We start from the raw sequence: 23,673 nt of genomic DNA, 5'->3' as shown, positions 1-23,673 counted from the left end.
TACCGCTAGCCACCACCGTCGGAAACCACCGTATGCCACCACCATCTTGTCCAGCTGAATACTGGATGAAAATGCCTATGCAGGCATATTGATAGTCAATAATTTTGGTGTAATCGTTCGCTTTTTAAACATGTCGAAAAGTTAGAGTTATTCTATGTTTTGGGAGGATTCAGAAGAGTTTCAATATATAAGAGCTCTCTACATTGCCCTAGTAAATGGTGAGAATCATTATGTCATAGTGAAATTACAAGGAGATTACCCAATGCCTCCGATTACACTTTAGTGGCATGATCCCTACATTACCGTGATGTAAAAGAGTTTATAAGGAGCGCTTATAAGAATTTACCCGATTTAACCATCGTAAAAGTGATTTTATCGATATCATTGATTAATTGTTTTAGTGTTAGTACATGTACTATGTTTCATTTATCACTACCATTTAACCTTTTTAATATTCTTAATATTAAAATTAATTTTATGTATTAATATAATATACATTTGTTATAATTCAGTAGGCTTATAACTACCTTTAGTGATGTGTTATAATTCAGTAGGCTTATAACTACCTTTAGTGACGTGTTATAATTCAGTAGGCTTATAACTACCTTTAGTGACGTGGTTTTTGACTGTGGACTATTGATAATTATTAGAAGATATATATATATATATATATATATATATATATATATATATATATATATATATATATATATATATATATATATATATATATATATATATATATATATATATATATATATATATATAGAGAGAGAGAGAGAGAGAAAGAGTATATATGAAATATATATATCATTCAAGCAAGTTACATGATTACATTTGATGGGGTATTTATAATACATGATTTACTGTGCATTATTTGACTTATAATTAGGAGTAGCTGTCATCCATATTTACTTTATCACAACACTCCCCATTGGATGACAATTTTATTAGCTCGGATATTGACTATAAATTACTGCCTCGTTAAAAACCTTGCTAAAGAAACTCATTGGGAAAAACTTTAGCTAAGGGAAAAAGAGTGCAGCATAGAGTTGACTCCCCCTCAAGTAGACATCGTTGATCTTTTACATCTTTTTAACATGTCTCATGCCAATATTGTGAACATGCGTTCTAAAAATAGCAGTTGAAAGTGCTTTGGTGAAAATATCGGCAGAGTTTTTGCTGGATTGAACATATCTTATTTCAATCTGTTTGTCTTTGATGAGATTTTGAGTATATGAGAAGAATCTAGGAGGTATGTGTTTTGTTCGGTCACTTTTGATATACCATTCTTTCATCTGTGCTATGCAAGCTGCATTATCTTCATAGATAGTTGTTGGACTTTTATCACGTTCTAGTCCACAAGAATCAGTAATGAGTTGTGTCATTGATCTCAACCAAAAACATTCCCGAGTAGCTTCATGTAATGCAATCACTTCGGCATGATTTGATGATGTTGCAACAAGTGTTTGTTTTTGAGAACGCCATGATATTGGAGTACCTCCATTTAGGAATACATATCCATTTTGAGATTTAGCTTTATGTGGATCATATAAATAACCTGCATCTGCATAACCAATCAAATCTTGTTTTGATTCGTTAGAATAAAATAATCCTAAATCAGTAGTTCCTCGAAGGTATCTAAATATGTGTTTGATCTCATTCCAGTGTCTTTTGGTAGGAGCTGAGCTGATGTAACGACCCGGAAATTTCCGACCAAATTTAAACCTTAAACTCTATATGTTTCCGACACGATAAGCAAAATCTTTAATGTTGAGTCTAGAAAGTGTTGAAATCAATATTCATGCCATCAAATACCCTTTGACCATGCCTGACGATTCACGAACAATTGTTTGTAAATAAACATATATGATTTCATTGTATAATTAGTATTATATGTATATTATTATGATTTAATAAAAAGTTATTATATAATATGTTATATGATTAATAAGTACTACATAATTAATAACATAAAAATACAAGTTATTAATATTATAAATAGTAATATTAGTATTAATATCAGTGTTATTAATATTATCATATTTATGGATATTTTTTAATACATTTGATATATAATTATTATTTATTATTATAATTATTATTAATATCACTAATATTATAACTAGTAGAAAATTATAATTATAATTATTATGACTAATATTAGTATTGTTAATAGTTATTATTATTACCAATATCATTAAGAATTATTACTATTAAAATTTATTATTATTAATATTAAGATATAATTGTTATCATGATATATTATTATTATCACTAAAAATCATTTTATATCATTACTTTCTTTATTAATCTTATTATTAATTTCATTAATATTATTAATATATTTGTTTATTAACAAACACTTATGAATTATATATGTAAATAAACACTTATATACATATATATATATATAAAGGGATATATGAAAATCAGATATACCTAATACCTAAATGTATATATATAATGCTAATTATATGTCATAACTGCAGTTTATAAGATACATATACGCGTATATATAGGTAGCCACCTGTTCTGCTATATATATTTTTTTATTTCGTGCTCCTGTATGCCCGTGATCTGATGTCAATTTCAATCAGGCATTACAATACAATCTTTGAGTTGTATTTAATCGCTGCACCACTCGTAAAATCCACACTTTAAATTATCTGATGTAGTTTTAATAGAATTCAAACAGAAACGAGCAAAAACTGTCGTGGTACTCTATTCTTGCTACTTTTTCACAACAACTCGATTTAGTAAATCATTCCAAAATGTGTAACTGAGGTTTTGTTAGGAAGATACCGTTTAATCTTGCTGCAAGGTTTCGGTTTCCAATTCTTTATATCAAGCGTGAATTTTAGAATCAAAGCTTAAAAGCAAAAGTTAAAACGTGTTATTCATCTCAAAATTTGGATTTGTTTTAGTGTTTCCAGTCAAATTGATCATTCAGAAAGTTTTTAACAATGATTTGGAATCCTTTTCATGTTGAGATTATTGTCTAAAACACCCTAGATTTCAAGATTGAATATCGAGTCAGTGTGTTCTTCATATTATCTGATACATCAACGTTTTTTTTTATTTTTGTTGTTTTTTTTAAAATAATTGCAAACCCAGACATATGATTTCTGTTTAAATTTTTACGATTCGTAAGTAATACGTTTGTTAAAATTTGATTTGATGATGGTTCTGGTCGATTTCTTTTGAGAAGGAAGGAGATGAATAATTTAAACAAACAGATACGGGTTAAAGGAATTAGTGGGGAAGCTTAATTAGAAAACGGGCAATGGCCCAGACGGTTAAGGGAGTAAGGGGGTGACCGAGAGGTCACGGGTTCAAGCCCAATCTGAGACAATTTTTTTTATAAAGGCTCTTAAAGGGTATAAACTCCTAATTCTATTCCTATTATTATTATTATTATTATTATTATTATTATTATTATTATTATTATTATTATTATTATTATTATTATTATTATTATTATTATTATTATTGTAAATTATCATTGTTATTATTATTTTCATCATTAAAAATTATCATTTTCATTTTAGTTAATAGTATTATCATTATTAATAGAGTTATTATTATTAGTAATAGTAAATCATTATTGTCTAAATTATCATTTTAACAAATAAATCTTTTGTACACTATATATACTTATAACAAATACTAGGATCTTATTAATAATTTAAATAACAAACTAATGATATTTCATAAATACAATACTAATTACATAAATAAGTATATAGATATATAAATATCACTATTTGTATAAATATTAGTCGTCATAAAGATATATACACAAAAATTGATATATAAAATATAATTTAAGATATAATATAAGTATACGTTTTTCAATGAAATATAGTATAAATTTTATATAACTATAAATATATAAATAATATATATAAATAAATGGAATTTTGGTGATTTACATTATCGGTATTAATAAATATACAATTGATATAGGTTCGTGAATCCGAGGCCAACCTTATACTTGATCAATGATGTTATATGTATTTTTACTACAAAATACATTAGGTGAGTATATAGTCCCACTTTTAAACTCTAAATATTTCGGGATGAGAATACATGTATTTTATGTTTTACGTTATGGACACAAGTAACTGAAAAATATATTCTACGTTGAGTTGTACCACTGGCATACTTCCCTGTAGCTTGGTAACTATTATTTACAGCGGTATTGTAAACGCGAATCCTGTTGATAGATCTATCGGGCCTGACAACCCCAACCGGACTGGACGACCAGTATTCAACGGTTGCACAGTACTTCGTTTCGTGACTACACTTGGTACAGTGTAGTAAGATTTCATAATAAAGGGAATATGCGACGTGATTAAATGTTAAGTATGGTTACCAAGTGCTCAACCACTTAGAATATTCTTATTAAAATGTTTACATATGAAATCTTGTGGTCCATTGTTATAATGCTGCTAGCATCAAACCTATATATCTCACCAACTTTATGTTGACGTTTTAAAGCATGTTAATCTCAGGTACGAATTAAGTCTTCCGCTGTGCATTTGCTCATGTTAAGGACATATCTTGGAATCGATCATTGCAATGGAACCAAATGTTGATGACTTCGTCCAGGAGGATTAGGACGGGTTGTTACAGTTGGTATCAGAGCGTTGGTCTTAGCGAACCAGGCCTTGCATTAGTGTGTCTAACTGATAGTTGTCAGGATGCATTAACGAGTCTGGACTTCGACCTTAGCTGCATACTATAAGTATTGTATATCATTCCTAGTGGAAAAATTTCCTGCTAATCATTCCTAAGTCTAGACATGCCTTACTGCCTTTATTGCATAGATAGTGTATAGACAAATTTATATCTTAGCGTATCTATTACGATAGACTTTGCTTAATATCTTCCGTAAATTTCTCCGTAATTTAAGGGATCCTGGTACTATATATATCTATGCATATTATGCATTGAGAATACCATCCAACTATTATTTGCTGTCACTAAGCTTTTCATACCAAAAATCTTTTCTGTGATCGCGTACGATGGCCTCTACGAATCGACCAAGTTCTTCTGACTCCGAAGATAGCGTGACGGGAGCGCACCAACCGATCAACTATCGTGATTTCTTTAGAAAGTGGGGATGGGTTCGCGAAATACTTACCCTATGGAGAAATGAAGAAGGTACTCCATATCACGAGCCGAACTTACCACCTAACGTCGGAGTGCTCGACCCGCTCACCGGCGAACCTGTTCACAACACCGTTTATACCCTTTTTGCAAGAATTTTTCGTCTTGAGGCTACCATTAACGGAACTAGAGAAGATATCCGACCTTTACCTCACACTGATAACCAACCAGGGTTAGTAGAAGAAGTTAAAGAACTCCGAGCTCGAGTGTTAATTTTAGAGAGCACGGTACACAATTTGCAAGCACCAGCAGTATCACCAACACCAGTAACATCACCAGCTTCAGCACCAACGGTACCAGTACCACCAATAACCCAAGTTTCAACAATCCATGCCTCACCATCTCATTCTGCACCTCGAGTATAATCATCGTTTTACGAATCATTCTACATCGATTATCTTCGCTCGACATGGCGATTATGTAATTTCTAAAGTTTTAGAGATTATGTAATCTAGTATTAACGGTAAATCAAATGAGTTTAATATCTTATTGACTCATTAAATCCATGATTACATCTGAAGAAAATATATATGCAAGTATATTTTCATAAAGATTGTAATTAAAATTCTTTTGTACAAACTGTTAATGGTAAAAATATTTTAACGGGTAGGTAATACCCGAGGAATATTTAGATTTCACATTAATCAGCTACACGGTACATTCTTCGACTCTGATTCAACAGTCAGTCACTATCCTACTTGTATCCATAGATATACGTATCCGTTCACCACAGAATCCATTTTCGTTCAATTTCATATTTGGATTTTGACCTATCAGAATCCAACAAGTGGCATAATGAAGAAAACATTGGACAAAATAAAATTTGTTAGAAACAAACGAATTAACTAATTGAAATTTTGTTAAGAATCTACGCTAACTGTTCCAGCTAACTGTTCCTAGCTAACTGATTACATTTTATTTATCGCAATTTAATTATCGCAATTTTATTTATCGTCATTTAATTTCTGTTATTTACTTTACGCATTTAATTTATCGTCATTTAATTTCTGTTATTTATTTTACGCCCTTTAAATATCGGGACACGTATACAAGGTTTTGACATATCATATCGACGCATCTGTATATATTATTTGGAATAACCATAGACACTCTATATGCAGTAATGCGGGAGTTAGCTATACAGGGTTGAGGTTGATTCTCAAATAATATATATACTTTGAGTTGTGATCGACACTGAGACCGGTACACGGGTCACGATACGTATTAATTAATTCGAATATTATATATTAATTTATATATGAATATATTGGACGATTGGACAATTGGATTATGGGACTGCTAACTTTGGACAATTAAAATGAATTAAAATATGGATTATAACATATGAAACTAAACAATTCTTCAAGTTTGCCACTTGATTTCATCTTAAACCTCATTTGTATCTCGACAATTACAATCCGCGTTCAAATCTTTTTGTGATTCTTGAAAACACCTCAACCGAGAAATTGAACCAACCGCACTTCATCTACGGAAGAAAAGATTTATGCACCTGAAAAACTCTCGAACCAAAATTCATAGTTTCATACGTACCCGTGTTGAATCCTTTATCATTTATTAGCAAAAACAACCTTACGATTCTTCTTCAAAGTAGTTAATTTTGTCACAGCTCCAGCAAGTTGACCTCGATTTCTCAACAAGACTAGTCTTATTATAACCTCGACATATATGCGTTGTCCTTTCGCCATCATTACCGGGGAACCATTTATATTCCACGACATCATCAGCAAATGTACCAGCAGTTCGTTATCCCTTTTGGTGGAGTCCGCAATCAGTATTTTGAAAATCTCGCAAAATTTCTCCCGTCATACCTATAACGTTTACCCCTAAGAATTTTATATTCCGAATGTGAAGTTTCTGAAAAACACCCAGAATTACGAACTTGTTCTTGGAATGCTGATGAAGCAGCAAAAACTGTAAACTACTTTAACAGTCAAAAGTTTGATGATAAAGTACAGTGTGTTCGGTAAAGTTCAGAAAAAGAGAAGGGTTGGAACTGGAAAATGGATTGAGCAAAGTATGAAGGAGACTGTGGACAAATTATGAAAACTAAACCTGACTTCAAAGGATCCAAATGATTCAGTGTCCGCTAAGATCGTCGGCAAACACCTTAATTCTCATTCTAAACCTTCACAGACAAATCTTCCTCATCATCCATCAATGATAGAAAATCTAAGATATCATTGTGCCTTTCATTATAAATATCCTCAATATTTCTGAAGATATTTTCATAAGCATTCTTATCTGAGATCATTTATCCTTCTGTAACATCTGCGTTACAACATAAAAGAAACTGTGTTAGTTTCTAAATTCTGAAACCTTCAAGTTTATAATATGAATGTTTTGAAGTAGTGTTGGGAACTGATGCATGAATTAATATAATATAATGACACTTGATCAACGTCATTATATTACAGTAAGTCATGTTGAGTTTCTAATGGAATGGGATGATTCATAGTACCATCGTCATGTGCCATGTTACACGACTCATACATTCTATCTAATCTCTAAACATATCAAGAAAATATTCTCTACATGATTCGGTTTTTTTTAGGATATTCTAGTAATTTGACAAATCAAAATCGTGCCACTATCATATCTTTCTAAGAGCATTAGCTATGTTCATTCCAAACTTCATATCTACGAATTCCGAACCATTACTCGCTTGACTCGAAGTCGGAAGAAGGAAATGAAAGCATGAAGCTCCGAAAAATAATGAAGAATATAAAGCTCAATAATAATCCCAAAATTTCAAACCGTGTATATCGATATAGACAGCAATATAGAGACACGGGAGAAATAGAAACACTATAAACACAAGAGTATAGTAGAAGTAAATAAAATCCTCCGGTGGAAGATGAAAGAGAAGGATGAAAGATGTGAAAATTAGGAGTATATCAAGAATTAGAATTGGATGAAGCATATTGATGAATGTTTTAAAGTAGGAATTAAGGAGAAAGGGTAGAAAATGTGAGTTGTGGAAAATAAGGAAAATGAAGGGGTAGATTTATAGTAAAATATCCGACAAAGAAATCGAAACAGATTACCGCATTAAAACAAAGGAGATTCTGTTCCTGAAATCGCCGAAAAACCAAATCTTATTATATAAGATCTTCTTTAAATCCCTTAAATTCTGGAAATCAATTCTAATCACATCATCGGTTAAAACAATTCCATATTTACTCATTTCATTCTTTTGTGATAGTTTCACTCGTGCGCTTCACATGATTGAATCGTTTTATCCATATCTTCCGATAATGATAAAACTCTATTATTATCTCATATTCGTCATGAAAACATTCCTATTGTTATTCGTGACAACCTCTATCAAATTTCGGGGACGAAATTTCTTTAACGGGTGGGTACTGTAACGACCCGGAAATTTCCGACCAAATTTAAACCTTAAACTCTATATGTTTCCGACACGATAAGCAAAATCTTTAATGTTGAGTCTAGAAAGTGTTGAAATCAATATTCATGCCATCAAATACCCTTTGACCATGCCTGACGATTCACGAACAATTGTTTGTAAATAAACATATATGATTTCATTGTATAATTAGTATTATATGTATATTATTATGATTTAATAAAAAGTTATTATATAATATGTTATATGATTAATAAGTACTACATAATTAATAACATAAAAATACAAGTTATTAATATTATAAATAGTAATATTAGTATTAATATCAGTGTTATTAATATTATCATATTTATGGATATTTTTTAATACATTTGATATATAATTATTATTTATTATTATAATTATTATTAATATCACTAATATTATAACTAGTAGAAAATTATAATTATAATTATTATGACTAATATTAGTATTGTTAATAGTTATTATTATTACCAATATCATTAAGAATTATTACTATTAAAATTTATTATTATTAATATTAAGATATAATTGTTATCATGATATATTATTATTATCACTAAAAATCATTTTATATCATTACTTTCTTTATTAATCTTATTATTAATTTCATTAATATTATTAATATATTTGTTTATTAACAAACACTTATGAATTATATATGTAAATAAACACTTATATACATATATATATATATAAAGGGATATATGAAAATCAGATATACCTAATACCTAAATGTATATATATAATGCTAATTATATGTCATAACTGCAGTTTATAAGATACATATACGCGTATATATAGGTAGCCACCTGTTCTGCTATATATATTTTTTTATTTCGTGCTCCTGTATGCCCGTGATCTGATGTCAATTTCAATCAGGCATTACAATACAATCTTTGAGTTGTATTTAATCGCTGCACCACTCGTAAAATCCACACTTTAAATTATCTGATGTAGTTTTAATAGAATTCAAACAGAAACGAGCAAAAACTGTCGTGGTACTCTATTCTTGCTACTTTTTCACAACAACTCGATTTAGTAAATCATTCCAAAATGTGTAACTGAGGTTTTGTTAGGAAGATACCGTTTAATCTTGCTGCAAGGTTTCGGTTTCCAATTCTTTATATCAAGCGTGAATTTTAGAATCAAAGCTTAAAAGCAAAAGTTAAAACGTGTTATTCATCTCAAAATTTGGATTTGTTTTAGTGTTTCCAGTCAAATTGATCATTCAGAAAGTTTTTAACAATGATTTGGAATCCTTTTCATGTTGAGATTATTGTCTAAAACACCCTAGATTTCAAGATTGAATATCGAGTCAGTGTGTTCTTCATATTATCTGATACATCAACGTTTTTTTTTATTTTTGTTGTTTTTTTTAAAATAATTGCAAACCCAGACATATGATTTCTGTTTAAATTTTTACGATTCGTAAGTAATACGTTTGTTAAAATTTGATTTGATGATGGTTCTGGTCGATTTCTTTTGAGAAGGAAGGAGATGAATAATTTAAACAAACAGATACGGGTTAAAGGAATTAGTGGGGAAGCTTAATTAGAAAACGGGCAATGGCCCAGACGGTTAAGGGAGTAAGGGGGTGACCGAGAGGTCACGGGTTCAAGCCCAATCTGAGACAATTTTTTTTATAAAGGCTCTTAAAGGGTATAAACTCCTAATTCTATTCCTATTATTATTATTATTATTATTATTATTATTATTATTATTATTATTATTATTATTATTATTATTATTATTATTATTATTATTATTATTATTATTATTATTATTATTGTAAATTATCATTGTTATTATTATTTTCATCATTAAAAATTATCATTTTCATTTTAGTTAATAGTATTATCATTATTAATAGAGTTATTATTATTAGTAATAGTAAATCATTATTGTCTAAATTATCATTTTAACAAATAAATCTTTTGTACACTATATATACTTATAACAAATACTAGGATCTTATTAATAATTTAAATAACAAACTAATGATATTTCATAAATACAATACTAATTACATAAATAAGTATATAGATATATAAATATCACTATTTGTATAAATATTAGTCGTCATAAAGATATATACACAAAAATTGATATATAAAATATAATTTAAGATATAATATAAGTATACGTTTTTCAATGAAATATAGTATAAATTTTATATAACTATAAATATATAAATAATATATATAAATAAATGGAATTTTGGTGATTTACATTATCGGTATTAATAAATATACAATTGATATAGGTTCGTGAATCCGAGGCCAACCTTATACTTGATCAATGATGTTATATGTATTTTTACTACAAAATACATTAGGTGAGTATATAGTCCCACTTTTAAACTCTAAATATTTCGGGATGAGAATACATGTATTTTATGTTTTACGTTATGGACACAAGTAACTGAAAAATATATTCTACGTTGAGTTGTACCACTGGCATACTTCCCTGTAGCTTGGTAACTATTATTTACAGCGGTATTGTAAACGCGAATCCTGTTGATAGATCTATCGGGCCTGACAACCCCAACCGGACTGGACGACCAGTATTCAACGGTTGCACAGTACTTCGTTTCGTGACTACACTTGGTACAGTGTAGTAAGATTTCATAATAAAGGGAATATGCGACGTGATTAAATGTTAAGTATGGTTACCAAGTGCTCAACCACTTAGAATATTCTTATTAAAATGTTTACATATGAAATCTTGTGGTCCATTGTTATAATGCTGCTAGCATCAAACCTATATATCTCACCAACTTTATGTTGACGTTTTAAAGCATGTTAATCTCAGGTACGAATTAAGTCTTCCGCTGTGCATTTGCTCATGTTAAGGACATATCTTGGAATCGATCATTGCAATGGAACCAAATGTTGATGACTTCGTCCAGGAGGATTAGGCCGGGTTGTTACAGCTGAACCTTGCCAACAAATTAACTGCAAAAGAAATGTCAGGTCTTGTACAATTTGTAAGATACATAAAAGCTTCAATTGCACTAAGATATGGTACTTCTGGTCCCAGGATATCTTCATGATCTTCACAGGGACGAAATGGATCAGTGTCAACATTAAGTGATCTAACAACCATAGGAGTACTTAATGGTTTTGCCTTGTCCATATTGAAACGTTTTAAAATCTTTTCGTATAAGTTGTTTGATGTACAAGTAAACCATTATGCATATGCTCAATCTGCAAACCAAGGCAATACTTGGTTTTTCCGAGATCTTTCATTTCAAATTCTTTCTTTAGAAGTTGAATGGCTTCATGGATCTCTTTATTTGTACCTATGATGTTAAGATGATCAACATAAACGGCTATGATCACATATCCAGTTGTTGTTTTCTTAATGAATACACACGGGCAAATAAGATTATTGGTATACCCTCACATGCAACCCGATTGTTTCAACCCATATAAAGACCTTTGTAACTTGATTGAGTACATTTCTTTGGATTTTGCATTGGTTGCTTCTGATACCTTAAATCCTTCATGTATCTTCATATATATATATATATATATATATATATATATATATATATATATATATATATATATATATATATATATATATATATATATATATATATATATATATCACTATCAAGTGATCCATATAGATAAGCAGTCACAACATCCATGAGATGCATTTCTAAATTTTTAGAAACTACCTGACTGATTAAGTATCTAAAAGTAATTGCATCCATAACAGGAGAATAAGTTTCATCATAATCAATTCCCGGTCTTTGAGAAAGACCTTGAGCTATAAGTCTAGCTTTATACCTTGTAACTTCATTTTTCTCATTTCTTTTTGCACAAAAACCCATCTATATCCCACTGGTTTCACATCTTTAGATGTGAGAACGATAGATCCGAAAACTTTTCTTTTATTGAGCGATTCAAATTCAGCTCGTATTGCTCCTTTCCAATGATCCCAATCATGTCTATTTTGACATTCCATGACAGATTTTGATTCTGGATCATCATCATCATTCATGATGTCATATGCAACATTATATGAAAATATCTCATCAAGATTTTTCAATTCATTTCGGTTCCATAATATTTTTGAATGTGCATAATTAATTGAAAATTCCGTATTGACATCATCAATCTCCTCTGCAGAAGGAGTGTTGATTTGTGGTTCTTCTTGAACACTTTCTTTTACCTCATTATCAGCTGATTTTCTTTTTCGAGGATTTTTATCTTTGAAACCAATTGGTCTCCCACATTTCTGGCGTGGCAAAGACTCAAGAGTGACATTATTGCCAGCTTTTGAAATTTCAATTCGAGCTGAAACATTTGCTGCTGGTATATATGATTTAGTCACTCTTTTTGTATCTGTAAATGCATCAGGCAATTTATTCGCAAGTTCTTGCATATGCATTATTTTTTGAACTTCGATCTCACATTCTTTTGTGCGAGGATCAAGATACATTAATTGAGGTTCACACCATGAAACATCATTTTCTTTATTTTTTATTTCTCCCCCTAATCTAGGGAACAATGTTTTATTAAAGTGACAATCAGCAAAACGTGCTGTAAAAACATCACCCGTCGTCATGGGTTCAATATATCTTATGATTGAAGATGTTCCATATCCAACATATATTCACATCCTTCTTTGAGGACCCATTTTAGTGCGTTGTGGTGGCGCGATAGGAATATAAACCGCACAACCAAATGTTCTAAGGTGGGAAATATTTGGCTGATGGCCAAAAGCAAGTTGCAAGGGAGAATATGTATGACTTGCACTTGGTCTAATGCGAATTAATGATGTAGCATGTAAAATTGCATGACCCCATACAGATACTGGGAGTTTTGTTCTCATTATCAATGGTCTAGCTATTAATTGCAATCATTTGATTAGTGATTCGGCTAAACCATTTTGTGTATGCACATGGGCAACAGGATGTTCAACAACAATCCCAATAGACATGCAAAAATCATTAAATGCTTGAGATGTAAACTCACCAGCATTATCCAATCTCACCCTTTTAATAGTATAATCAGAAAAATGTGCTCTCAATTTAATAATTTGAGCAAGAAATTTTGCAAATGCCACATTTCGACTTGATAATAGACAAACATGAGACCATCTACTAGATGCGTCTACTAGGACCACGGAATATCTAAATGGTCCACATGGTGGATGAATTGGTCCACATATATCACCTTGAATTCTTTCAAGAAACATTGGTGATTCTTTTTCAACCTTAAGAGGTGATGGTCTTATTATCAATTTTCCAAGTGAACATGATGTACATGGAATAAGTGCATCATAAGGGATCTTTTGATCCATCAATGGATGTCCATGTGTATTTTGAATTATTCTTTTCATCATTGTTGATCCTGAGTGGCCTAATCTTTCATGCCACAGATTGATCATTACAGGATCACATGCCTTTTCATTAACTACCATGTGTCCTTCTGGTACATTTATATATGTATAATGTAAACCAGAACTAAGTCTTGGTAGTTTTTCAATCACATGCTTCTTGTTAGTGATACTTAAGTATTTATCATTTTATGTAGTCACTGACTGATAATCATATCCATTTTGGTATATGTCAGAGAAGCTTAACAAATTTCTCTTTGACATGGGAGAAAATAAGGTATTTTTTATCAGAAAATTTGTACCGTTTGGTAACATGAATTTTGCCTTTCCCATTCCTTTTATTAAATCCGCAGGACCTGATATAGCATGTACCGTTCCTTCTGTTGCTTTAAAATCAGTGAAATATTTTTTAGATTTGAGTATAGTGTGTGTGGTACCACTGTCTGCAATACAGAGATCCCCACCATTTGACTGATTTTGCACTCCAGTAGTGTACATCATGAACTTCAAAAATATGAGAAACAAATGATGAGTACATAATTCATCAATATATTACATTCAAAATATGTTATAAACGAAAGTACATAATAAGGAAAGATATAGTAAAGTAGATATGGTATAGATCGTAAATCTATATCCATTTATTTGATATGGACATATAATAGAAAATTTATTTATTAAAGTAGTCACTTGTTGGCTCAGTGATTTTTGTATCAAGGTCATCCACAAGGTTTGCCTCTTTTCCTTTTCCCTTTAGGGATTCTTGATATTGATTAATAGAATATTGATTTGTTCGACAGTTCTTAGACCAATGTCCAATTTTACCACATCGATAACAAGAATCTTCAATATTCTTTGAAGAGCTTCCTTCAACATTATGATTTGTGGGATTGTATGGTAGTTGAAATTTATAATTTTGTGGATTATTATTTCTTTGTCCACGACCACGACCACCGTAAACATTACGACCACGACCAGCACCACGACCATTACCATAAGGGTGATTTCGAACATAGTTATGATTTTTATTATTGTTATGGTAATTTCCATGATGATGGTTTTGACCAATATGACCACGACCTCGCTCACGTCCTCGTCCAGGTGCATTTCTTTTATTTTATTATTATTATTGTTAATAGCATTAGCTTCAGGGAATGCTAGCGCACCCGTAGGACGAGATTCTTGATTCTTCATCAGTAATTCTTTATTCACTTCTGCAACTAAGAGATAAGTTTGAAGTTTGGAAAAAGTTTTGTAATTCTGCAATCTTAAATTTTCTTGTATAGTTATGTTTGCAGAATGCATTGTGGAGAAAGTTTTCTCCATCATATCAACATCACTTATTTCTTGACCACGGAATTGAAGCTTTGAACGGATCTTGAACATGGCCGAGCTGTATTCACTTACCTTTTTAAAATCTTGGAACCTTATATTTCTCCATTCTTCCCTCGCAGCTGGGAGTAATATTTCCTTTTGATTATCGAATCTACTCTTGATACTTTCCCATAAAACATGTGGATCTTTGATAGTGAGATACATATGTTTTAAGGTGATATCAATATGTTTGCGAATAAAAGCAATTGATTTTAATTTATCTTGATCAGAACAAGTATTGTTTTCTTTTAAAGTTTCTAGAATACCCAATGATCCAAGATTTATTTCTACATCCATGACCCATGATGTGTAGTTTGTTCCCGATACGTCTAGGGCATCAAACTCAAGCTTTGATAAGTTTGACATTTTCTATTTTCAGATGGATGAACAACATAAATAATAATCATAATCAATTTCTAACAACATGAAATTAGAATCATTTTAAATTCATAAGTAGCAAACAACAAAATAATGGTATGATTACAAATAATAAAACCACAAGGGCAGGATAGAATATAGGTTCGCCCGGTGATATATTAGCAACAATGATGATAGTTAATATGACCAATACAATAGGAAAAATTATCCTTGTGTGAATCATCTTTACAAAAACTTTTTGAGAGTGGTAATCGGAGAAAATGAAGATTGATTTGTGAAAATGTGAAATACGGAGATGTTTATTTTATATTTGAAAAATATAATCGTTGTAACGTCGTCAGTTGACGTTAACAACCGTTATGTATACATGACCGTTGTAACGTCGTTAGTTGACGTTAACGACTGTTATGTACTCGTTATATTAATAATAATTTTAATAAAAGAATTTTATTAGTATAAATATGATTACTATACAATACATTTAGTATAAATACGTTTAGTATAAATACGAAGATTAAGATAATAAACATATTATGCATAAATAATAAATTTAGGAATAAACATTAGTATGCATGAAATAAATAATGATTAATTGCATATAAATGTTAGATAACATGAATATAAATGTTAGTGAAGTTAATAAGAGTTAGATTACAGAAATATAATTCAGGCGGTATAACCGACCATATATAACTTAAATAACATAAATATAAATGTTAGTGAAGTTAATAAAAGTTAGATTACAGAAATATAATTCAGGCGGTATAACCGACCATATATAACTTAAATAACATAAATATAAATGTTAGTTATGATGATAATAATATTTACCTTACTAATAAATAATAGAAGATATCGTCAAAGAATTTTTTTTTTACCTTGATTATACGGAGCACTTCATGCTGATAACGTGTTATAATTCAGTAGGCTTATAACTACCTTTAGTGACGTGTTATAATTCAGTAGGCTTATAACTACCTTTAGTGACGTGTTATAACTCAGTAGGCTTATAACTACCTTTAGTGACGTGTTATAATTCAGTAGGCTTATAACTACCTTTAGTGACGTGGTTTTTGACTGTGGACTATTGATAATTATTATAAGATATAAAGAGAGAGAGAAAGAGAGAGAGAGAGAGAGAGAGAGAGAGAGAGAGAGAGAGAGAGAGAGTATATATGAAATATATATCATTCAATCAAGTTACATGATTACATTTGATGGGGTATTTATAATACATGATTTACTGTGCATTATTTGACTTATAATTAGGAGTAGATGCCATCCATATTTACTTTATCACAACAACATTCACATAGTAATGATGAAGTTATTATTATCTGATTATATACTACCTTCTTGTTATTTAAAGCCAATCATAAAAATGAATATAATTATATAAACTATCATTCCGCGTGAATACGAAATTATATATTACTATTTGTGATGTCTCCAAATAACCCACATAAAATTTTGCACAACCATCTTAAAATCATGCCCACCATTTAGAGCCACAAGAAGAAAAAAAAAAAGGGAAATTGAGCAAAATGCTCTCATTTTTTCAAGTGTTTAACAATATGTCCTAAAATTCGAAATTGTAAAAAATGTTATATGTCCACGCATCACGCACCACGCGTGATGCGCCTCGTGCGTGATGCGTGTATACGAGATATTCAACGAGATAACCATTTTTCTTCGCAAATGCGACGCACCAAACACGACCGACGGTGTGTGGTGTTTTGAATGGACGTATCTTTTGACTCCTACCTCCGATTTAGTCACCGTTTTTGGAACTCGTGTATTTTTTAGAGATCTATCAGTAAACATTTGCCAACAGATAGATCTCGAAAAATATACGATTTAAAAAAAATGGCGACTAAATCGGAGCTGCGAGTCACAAGATACATCCATTCAAAGTTCATTCCCACCAAGCACCATGCACTATGCACGCTGCGTGTTGCATGATTTTTGGTGCGTGTTTACGAGCAAAAAGGGGTGTCTCGCTGAATATCTCGAAAACACGCATCACGCACGGGTTTGAACGCATCATGCGTGGTGCGTGATGCGTGGTCAAGGAACATTTTTCGCAATATCAATTTTTTTTGAAAGCATATTGTTAAAAACTTTCGTAAATGGGAGCATTTTGCCCAATTTAAAAAAAAATGGAAAATTCATATCCAGCCACAGTTGAATTTAATGTAAAATTTTATTGAATTTCGAAGAATTGTAAAAATCTAGCACAGACTTATAACATTTAATTTTACATTCTAATTGTAATTTCGATTCAATATTATGTTATTATGTAAAATTAATATTAATATTTTAAACTATAAAAAAGTATCCAACCTAGTTGTCATGCATAATCAGCTGAAGGTTGTGTTTAGATGGAAGTAGCTGGAGTTAGAGCTTTTATTTAAAGCTGAAACTTATAGTTGAAGCCAGAGCTTTTAATTGGCCACCCTCTTTATTTTGGTCCTTTTGTTGTTTGTAGCTTATGTGTATTTTATGATGTTTTAATCTTTTGGTTTAGTGCGAGCTTAGTTTGTTTGTAGTTCTTGTATTAAGCTCGGTTTTCATTTGGTTGAACGTTTTTAGAGGCTTCAATTTTTGTTGAAGTTTCTTTTTAATCTAAGTTCTTATTTTTCCCCCGGAAAGAAAACTACTTATCATGCATTTAATATCGATTCAATAATACTCCTTAAGTTAAAATTTTATTTTCACGGATACAAAATACGCAGTTTAATAAACATTATTATTATATTATCTTTGTCAACTATACAATTCTACTGCTTCTTTTAACTTTTTTTTTGTCTTATATACATATATCAATGAATTAAAAGAATTTTACTTTATTAATTTTATTTATTTATGAAATTAGACAATTAATTTAAGACCACCTAAATAAAATAACAAACAATGACTCATATCATATCTCTCTCGCGTTATGTTTATATGTTGGACGTTGTTTTTGTGTTTCATTTGGTTTCTTCCGAATTTTGTATATTTGTTTATTTTTTCATCATAAAAGTTTCATTTTTAATATAATAGTTTGTTATTTTGAAAAACATTAAAAACCAAATTAAATAATCAATCGCTTTTGTTAGTTAGCTCTGTTTTCGAGTTTAATTATGAAAGACAAGAAGGAAATGTGTAACACCCCGTTTTCCCCGTATATGATTTACAGGTGTATCGCGTATGTACGATAGGTGTATGAAGGAATTGAGACATGTTCGTGCGCTAAAGTTCTTGTATGCGAAAAGTGATCAGACCAAGATAAAGGTCGCGGCGCGAAGGAGTGGGTCGCGGCGCGACATTACAAACAAATCAGAATCAGGAGGCATGGTAAGGAAGGCACCAGACCACCCCTTGGGTCGCGGCGTGACAGAAAGGGTCGCGACGTGGCATTTAGCTGATTTCAATTCCAGGAGGCATGTTAAGGCAACCACCAGAATACGTTATAGGTCGCGGCGCGATGATTAAGGCCGCGGCGCGGCATTCTGGGCGAGCTGGTACCTGATTTGCAATTTTAAAGGATGTTCGAAGGTATTTTGGTCATTTTGCTTATGTGCCAGATTTGGGATCTTAAATCCCATCCACTCATCTCATTTCCTTTTATCTTTTTCCTTTTCTTCTTCATTTTCTCTCAAAAACTCAAACACCCCAATTGATTCAAAGGGATTTTTGGAAAGGAAGAACGGGTTTTGATCGAAAGCGTAAGAGACAAGTTTGTTCTCCTCATTCTTAGCTACAAGGTGATACGAGCGGTAAGCTCTAACTCCGAATTTCATTTTCGTGTTCATCATTTAAATTGGGGCTTTTGGCTTGTATGTTCATAGATGGAACCCATTTAGTTGTTAATTGAATATTAACACCAAGGTTCGGGTTTATTGTTGTTATTGGCGGGTTTTGGGTTTGGTGAACAAGTATAAGTTTGTAAGACTTGCAAATGGGTGTAATCACTAGTATTTAGTGATTATTGAGGTGTTGGAAGCCTTTAGGGTTCATGTGGTTGACTAATTTTGATTAGAGTCAAAATTAGGGTTTGGTGATGATTATGACCCAATTGTCGATTTAATAAGGTTTATAAACTTAAAATGGATTAAGTTGAAGTATAAACCCTAGTTAAATATGTTTTGGTGTCAAAACTTGTTCGTGGCGAAATGTTGACTTCTTATGGGTCAAATTAGGGTTTATGGGCGATTTTGAGAATGATAAGTGTTTAACACTTATGTTTAGGTTTAATTGGCGTATTAGGGCCATTGTCACTAGTGTTAGTGATTATTGGTTAGTTTGGGCGCGGTTTGTGCTCGGAGGTGCATTGGGTCGAAATTGCGCTAGTTGTCGATTTGGGTTGGTTTGTAAATTCACCCTATTTGTGTTATTTGTCATGTGATAATGGAATAGGTACGTTCCATTGGCGTTTGCGGATTTTGGTTGGCATCCATCAAGACTTCAAGGTGAGTGTAAATTTACTATGCACATGTGTATGTGTAAAATGGGTGCGTGTGTGTAGGGTGACCCTTGTTCGGGTTTACTCTATGTTCGTGTGGGAGGATGGACCTTGTGTTTCGGGTCCATGTGATACGCTTACGCGATGTGGGTTTTTACCCTTGGTGTTGTAAATTGACTAGCGTTTTGGATAACCCTTTTGGCGATGGGTTGCTAGCATTTGTTGTTGAGGAAATGAATCTCGGTTAGTGCAGATTCATGATGACTCGGGTTGTTTCGGTCATCTTGGTGATGAGATAGTGAATTTCGGGTTGTGCGAATTCACTAAGGCTCGAGTAGTTCGGCCAACCTCGGTTGTAGAAGTGGTGAAGGAAGTGAATCTCGGTAGTGCGAATTCACTAAGGCTCGGGTAGTTCGGTCGACCTTCATGTGGTTTGGGTTAAGGGGTTAACCATATCGTTATTGTTGATTATAGTTGTTATATACGCGTATATACTTATTGTTGTGTTGTAGCTAATCTTGTGACGTTAGCTTGGCGTTTACGTAGCGTGTAGCTACTTTGTGTATTGTGCTCTTTTGTAGTTTGTTTACCATGCGGAGACGGTATGTGTTATTTTGATGCTTGGTGATGCGTAGCCATTTTATGCATATGTATGTATATAGTATCTTTACATTCACTAAGCATTAGCTTACCCTCTCGTTGTTTACATTTTTATAGATTTGCATGGAGGAGGTGGCTCGGGTAAGCGTGGGGACTAGTGGACTTGCGTAGTTTGCTTTAGAAGATGCGCTTTTGGATCGATTAGGATTGGGTAGCGTATCCCCAATCACCATGCTCGGTTTTGTTGGACATTAAAATAGTCGGGTCGTGTTTACCCGTTCGGATATTTAAACTATGTATTAAATATTCGAAAAGTTTATTGAACTTATTATTGTGTTAAAGATGTTTTTGGAAACATAAATGGGACCTAAATATTAATGTATTAAAGAAAAAAAATTACGGGCCGGTTTAAATACGGGTTGGGTTGTTTCAAGTGGTATCAGAGCATGGTCTAAGAGATTTAGGTGACTTGAGATATGTGCCTAGACTTAGACTTTTGTGTGTGCTAAATTTGTTGCGGGACTTGTAGGTGTACGGGTCGGAAAGGGAGATGTATTTAGTGCCTTGGTTGTAGGTGTACTAACGTTCATATTAATATGAGGATATTATTAATATACTTTGCGTTGTATTTGTACTTATGTTCGCGTTGTGAATATCATCGAGCAAGATAGTCGTTGTACTAACGAGTTGATACGGCGTGTGTGTGTAATAAGGACTTGCAAACCTTATTACGGGTGCAAATCGTGTCTAACAAGTGATGTATGACGGGTGTTGAGCAAGATGGGGTGGTGTTGTGCGTATGGTTTTATACGTTCGTGGACTAACCGTTTTGCATTCTTTAGAATGACGACGCGAAACGAGATCGAGACGAATGCCGAGGAGTTTAATACTAGAGTTGTGGACGCCGTTGCGGAGCAAATGAGTGCGTTGGAAGAAAGAATGGATAGGAGGTATTTTGAATTTCGGGGTAGTAGTGAAATGGAGCGTTGTCTTAAGAGCTTCATGAGGACTAAACCTTCGATGTATGACGAGAAACCGGATCCTTTGGTAAGCACAACTTGGATCTCGGATGTCGAAGGGTGTTTTCGCACGATTGAATGCCCTCCCGAGAAGAGGACAAGACTCGCTACTAGCTTGTTGCGGGGTAGGGCAAAGGATTGGTTGGATGGTAAGATTGATCTTGTCGGTGATGAACCGTTTATGGCGTTATCGTGGGACGAGTTTAAGAAGGAATTCTTCGAGGAGTTCCGAACTTCAGCCGATTTGTCGAAAATGCAAAATGAGTTGCGAAATTTGCAACAAGGATCGATGGGCTTGAATACTCTAAAGACGACCTTTATGTCGAAGGCTCGTTTTTTCCCAGAGTATATTGGGAATGATCGGATGTTGTTGGAAGATTTATATCGGACTTTGAATGATGAGTTGCAGGGCAAGATTAGCGTTGGCCAAGTGAACTCGTTTGCGGAGTTATTTAACATGGCTAGGGGTTTCGAATCTTATTCGCGATCGAAGGTTATGGAGCTTTCAAGTAAGAGAAGGGTTGATTCGTATGGTGCTCCAAGTAAGAAAACTAAGGGCGCGAGTGCGAGTATGGGTAATGTGGAGAAAGGTTCGACGAGTTCTCATGCGCCTAGATGTTTCAATTGTGGTGTTAGGGGCCACAAGTTATGGGAGTGCACAATACCGATAAGTGATGACGGGATGTGCTACTATTGTCATAAGGAGGGACATCGCAAGCCGGATTGTCCCGAGTTGGCGGCGGCGAATGCCGCAAGGAGACGTTAAGGTACGTTTCATTTTAATAAATATGTCCTCTGAATATTTATTTAAGTGCTTATGCGTCAGGTTTGTTAAATGCATTGTGTTGTGCATGATATTGTTATGGGTGACGTTCCTAATGGAAGTACCCTATGGTGACGTTTTGATTGGCGGACGAAGGGCGTAAGACTTAGTGCAACCAAGCATTCCTTGGTATTTGAGAAATGTTTCTACCAAGCCATGCGTATGGGCTTTGGTGTTCATTTGTTAAGCGCGCGTTCGCTTTTGTGTTGAAGTAGATGGACCGTGAGGTTCGTCAGGTGAATGAAACCCTTGAGATCGAGTGTTTTGAATCTCGATGTATGATTGGCGAAGGAGTCTACGTGACGCAACGATAGGTGCCTCTTTTATACCTACTAGCGTGATGTTCGACTCCGATGGCGTTGCCGTTACATTGTACTTAGGGTACCGGAGAGAAACCCTTAGGTACATGAGTGACTAGGTGGGAATTTGACAAACTTTAGCAATTGAATAATTGCGAGAGTAAAAGTTTGTATACTTGCGGTAAACTCTTCGTTCGAAGTGTTTAGGGATAGGTTAAATCCTTTGTGTGCTCAAGGTGGGAGCAAGATGTGGTGATTGGTCGTGTGGACCCAATTGTTAGTAAAGTCTACCTTTGGTAGCATGGTACGGTTGTACAAGAGGCGGTTATGGAACGTAGTTCCGAGTGAGGGAGTTACACTCCCACACGAGGAGGTTTTAGTGTAAGGTTTCGGATGATGCTCTTAGTAGGTCGGAATTTGTGGCGGGACCTAGATTTTGTCGATTTGTGGTAAAGTACGATGTCGGTTAAATTGTACTTATGACTTCGGATTTGAATTATCACCGAGGTGGTAATGTAGTGAATCTCGTTGGGAGATAATGGGCGTATTTGGCGATATAGGTGGTAAAGTACGATGTCGGTTAAGGGATGTGTGTGTCGGATTCTCTTCTAGGGAATTATTGTTTTGTGCCTATGTGCGATATAGGTGGTTCTTGCTCGATTGTGGTGACGATGTGTACACGTACGAGTGATGCGTGTACGTATATAATGTATTTATTTGTGTCGTATGAATGTGGTATTGTCGCGGTGTTTAAGACACCACATTCTAAGTAACGAGTGGTGTTGTCGCGGTGT

This window comes from Rutidosis leptorrhynchoides, chromosome 2 (genome assembly GCF_046630445.1).
Source record: "Rutidosis leptorrhynchoides isolate AG116_Rl617_1_P2 chromosome 2, CSIRO_AGI_Rlap_v1, whole genome shotgun sequence".
In the NCBI taxonomy this organism is placed as follows: Eukaryota; Viridiplantae; Streptophyta; class Magnoliopsida; order Asterales; family Asteraceae; genus Rutidosis; species Rutidosis leptorrhynchoides.
The sequence above is the reverse complement of the archived record's forward strand: the minus strand, read 5'-3'. Positions refer to the sequence as shown.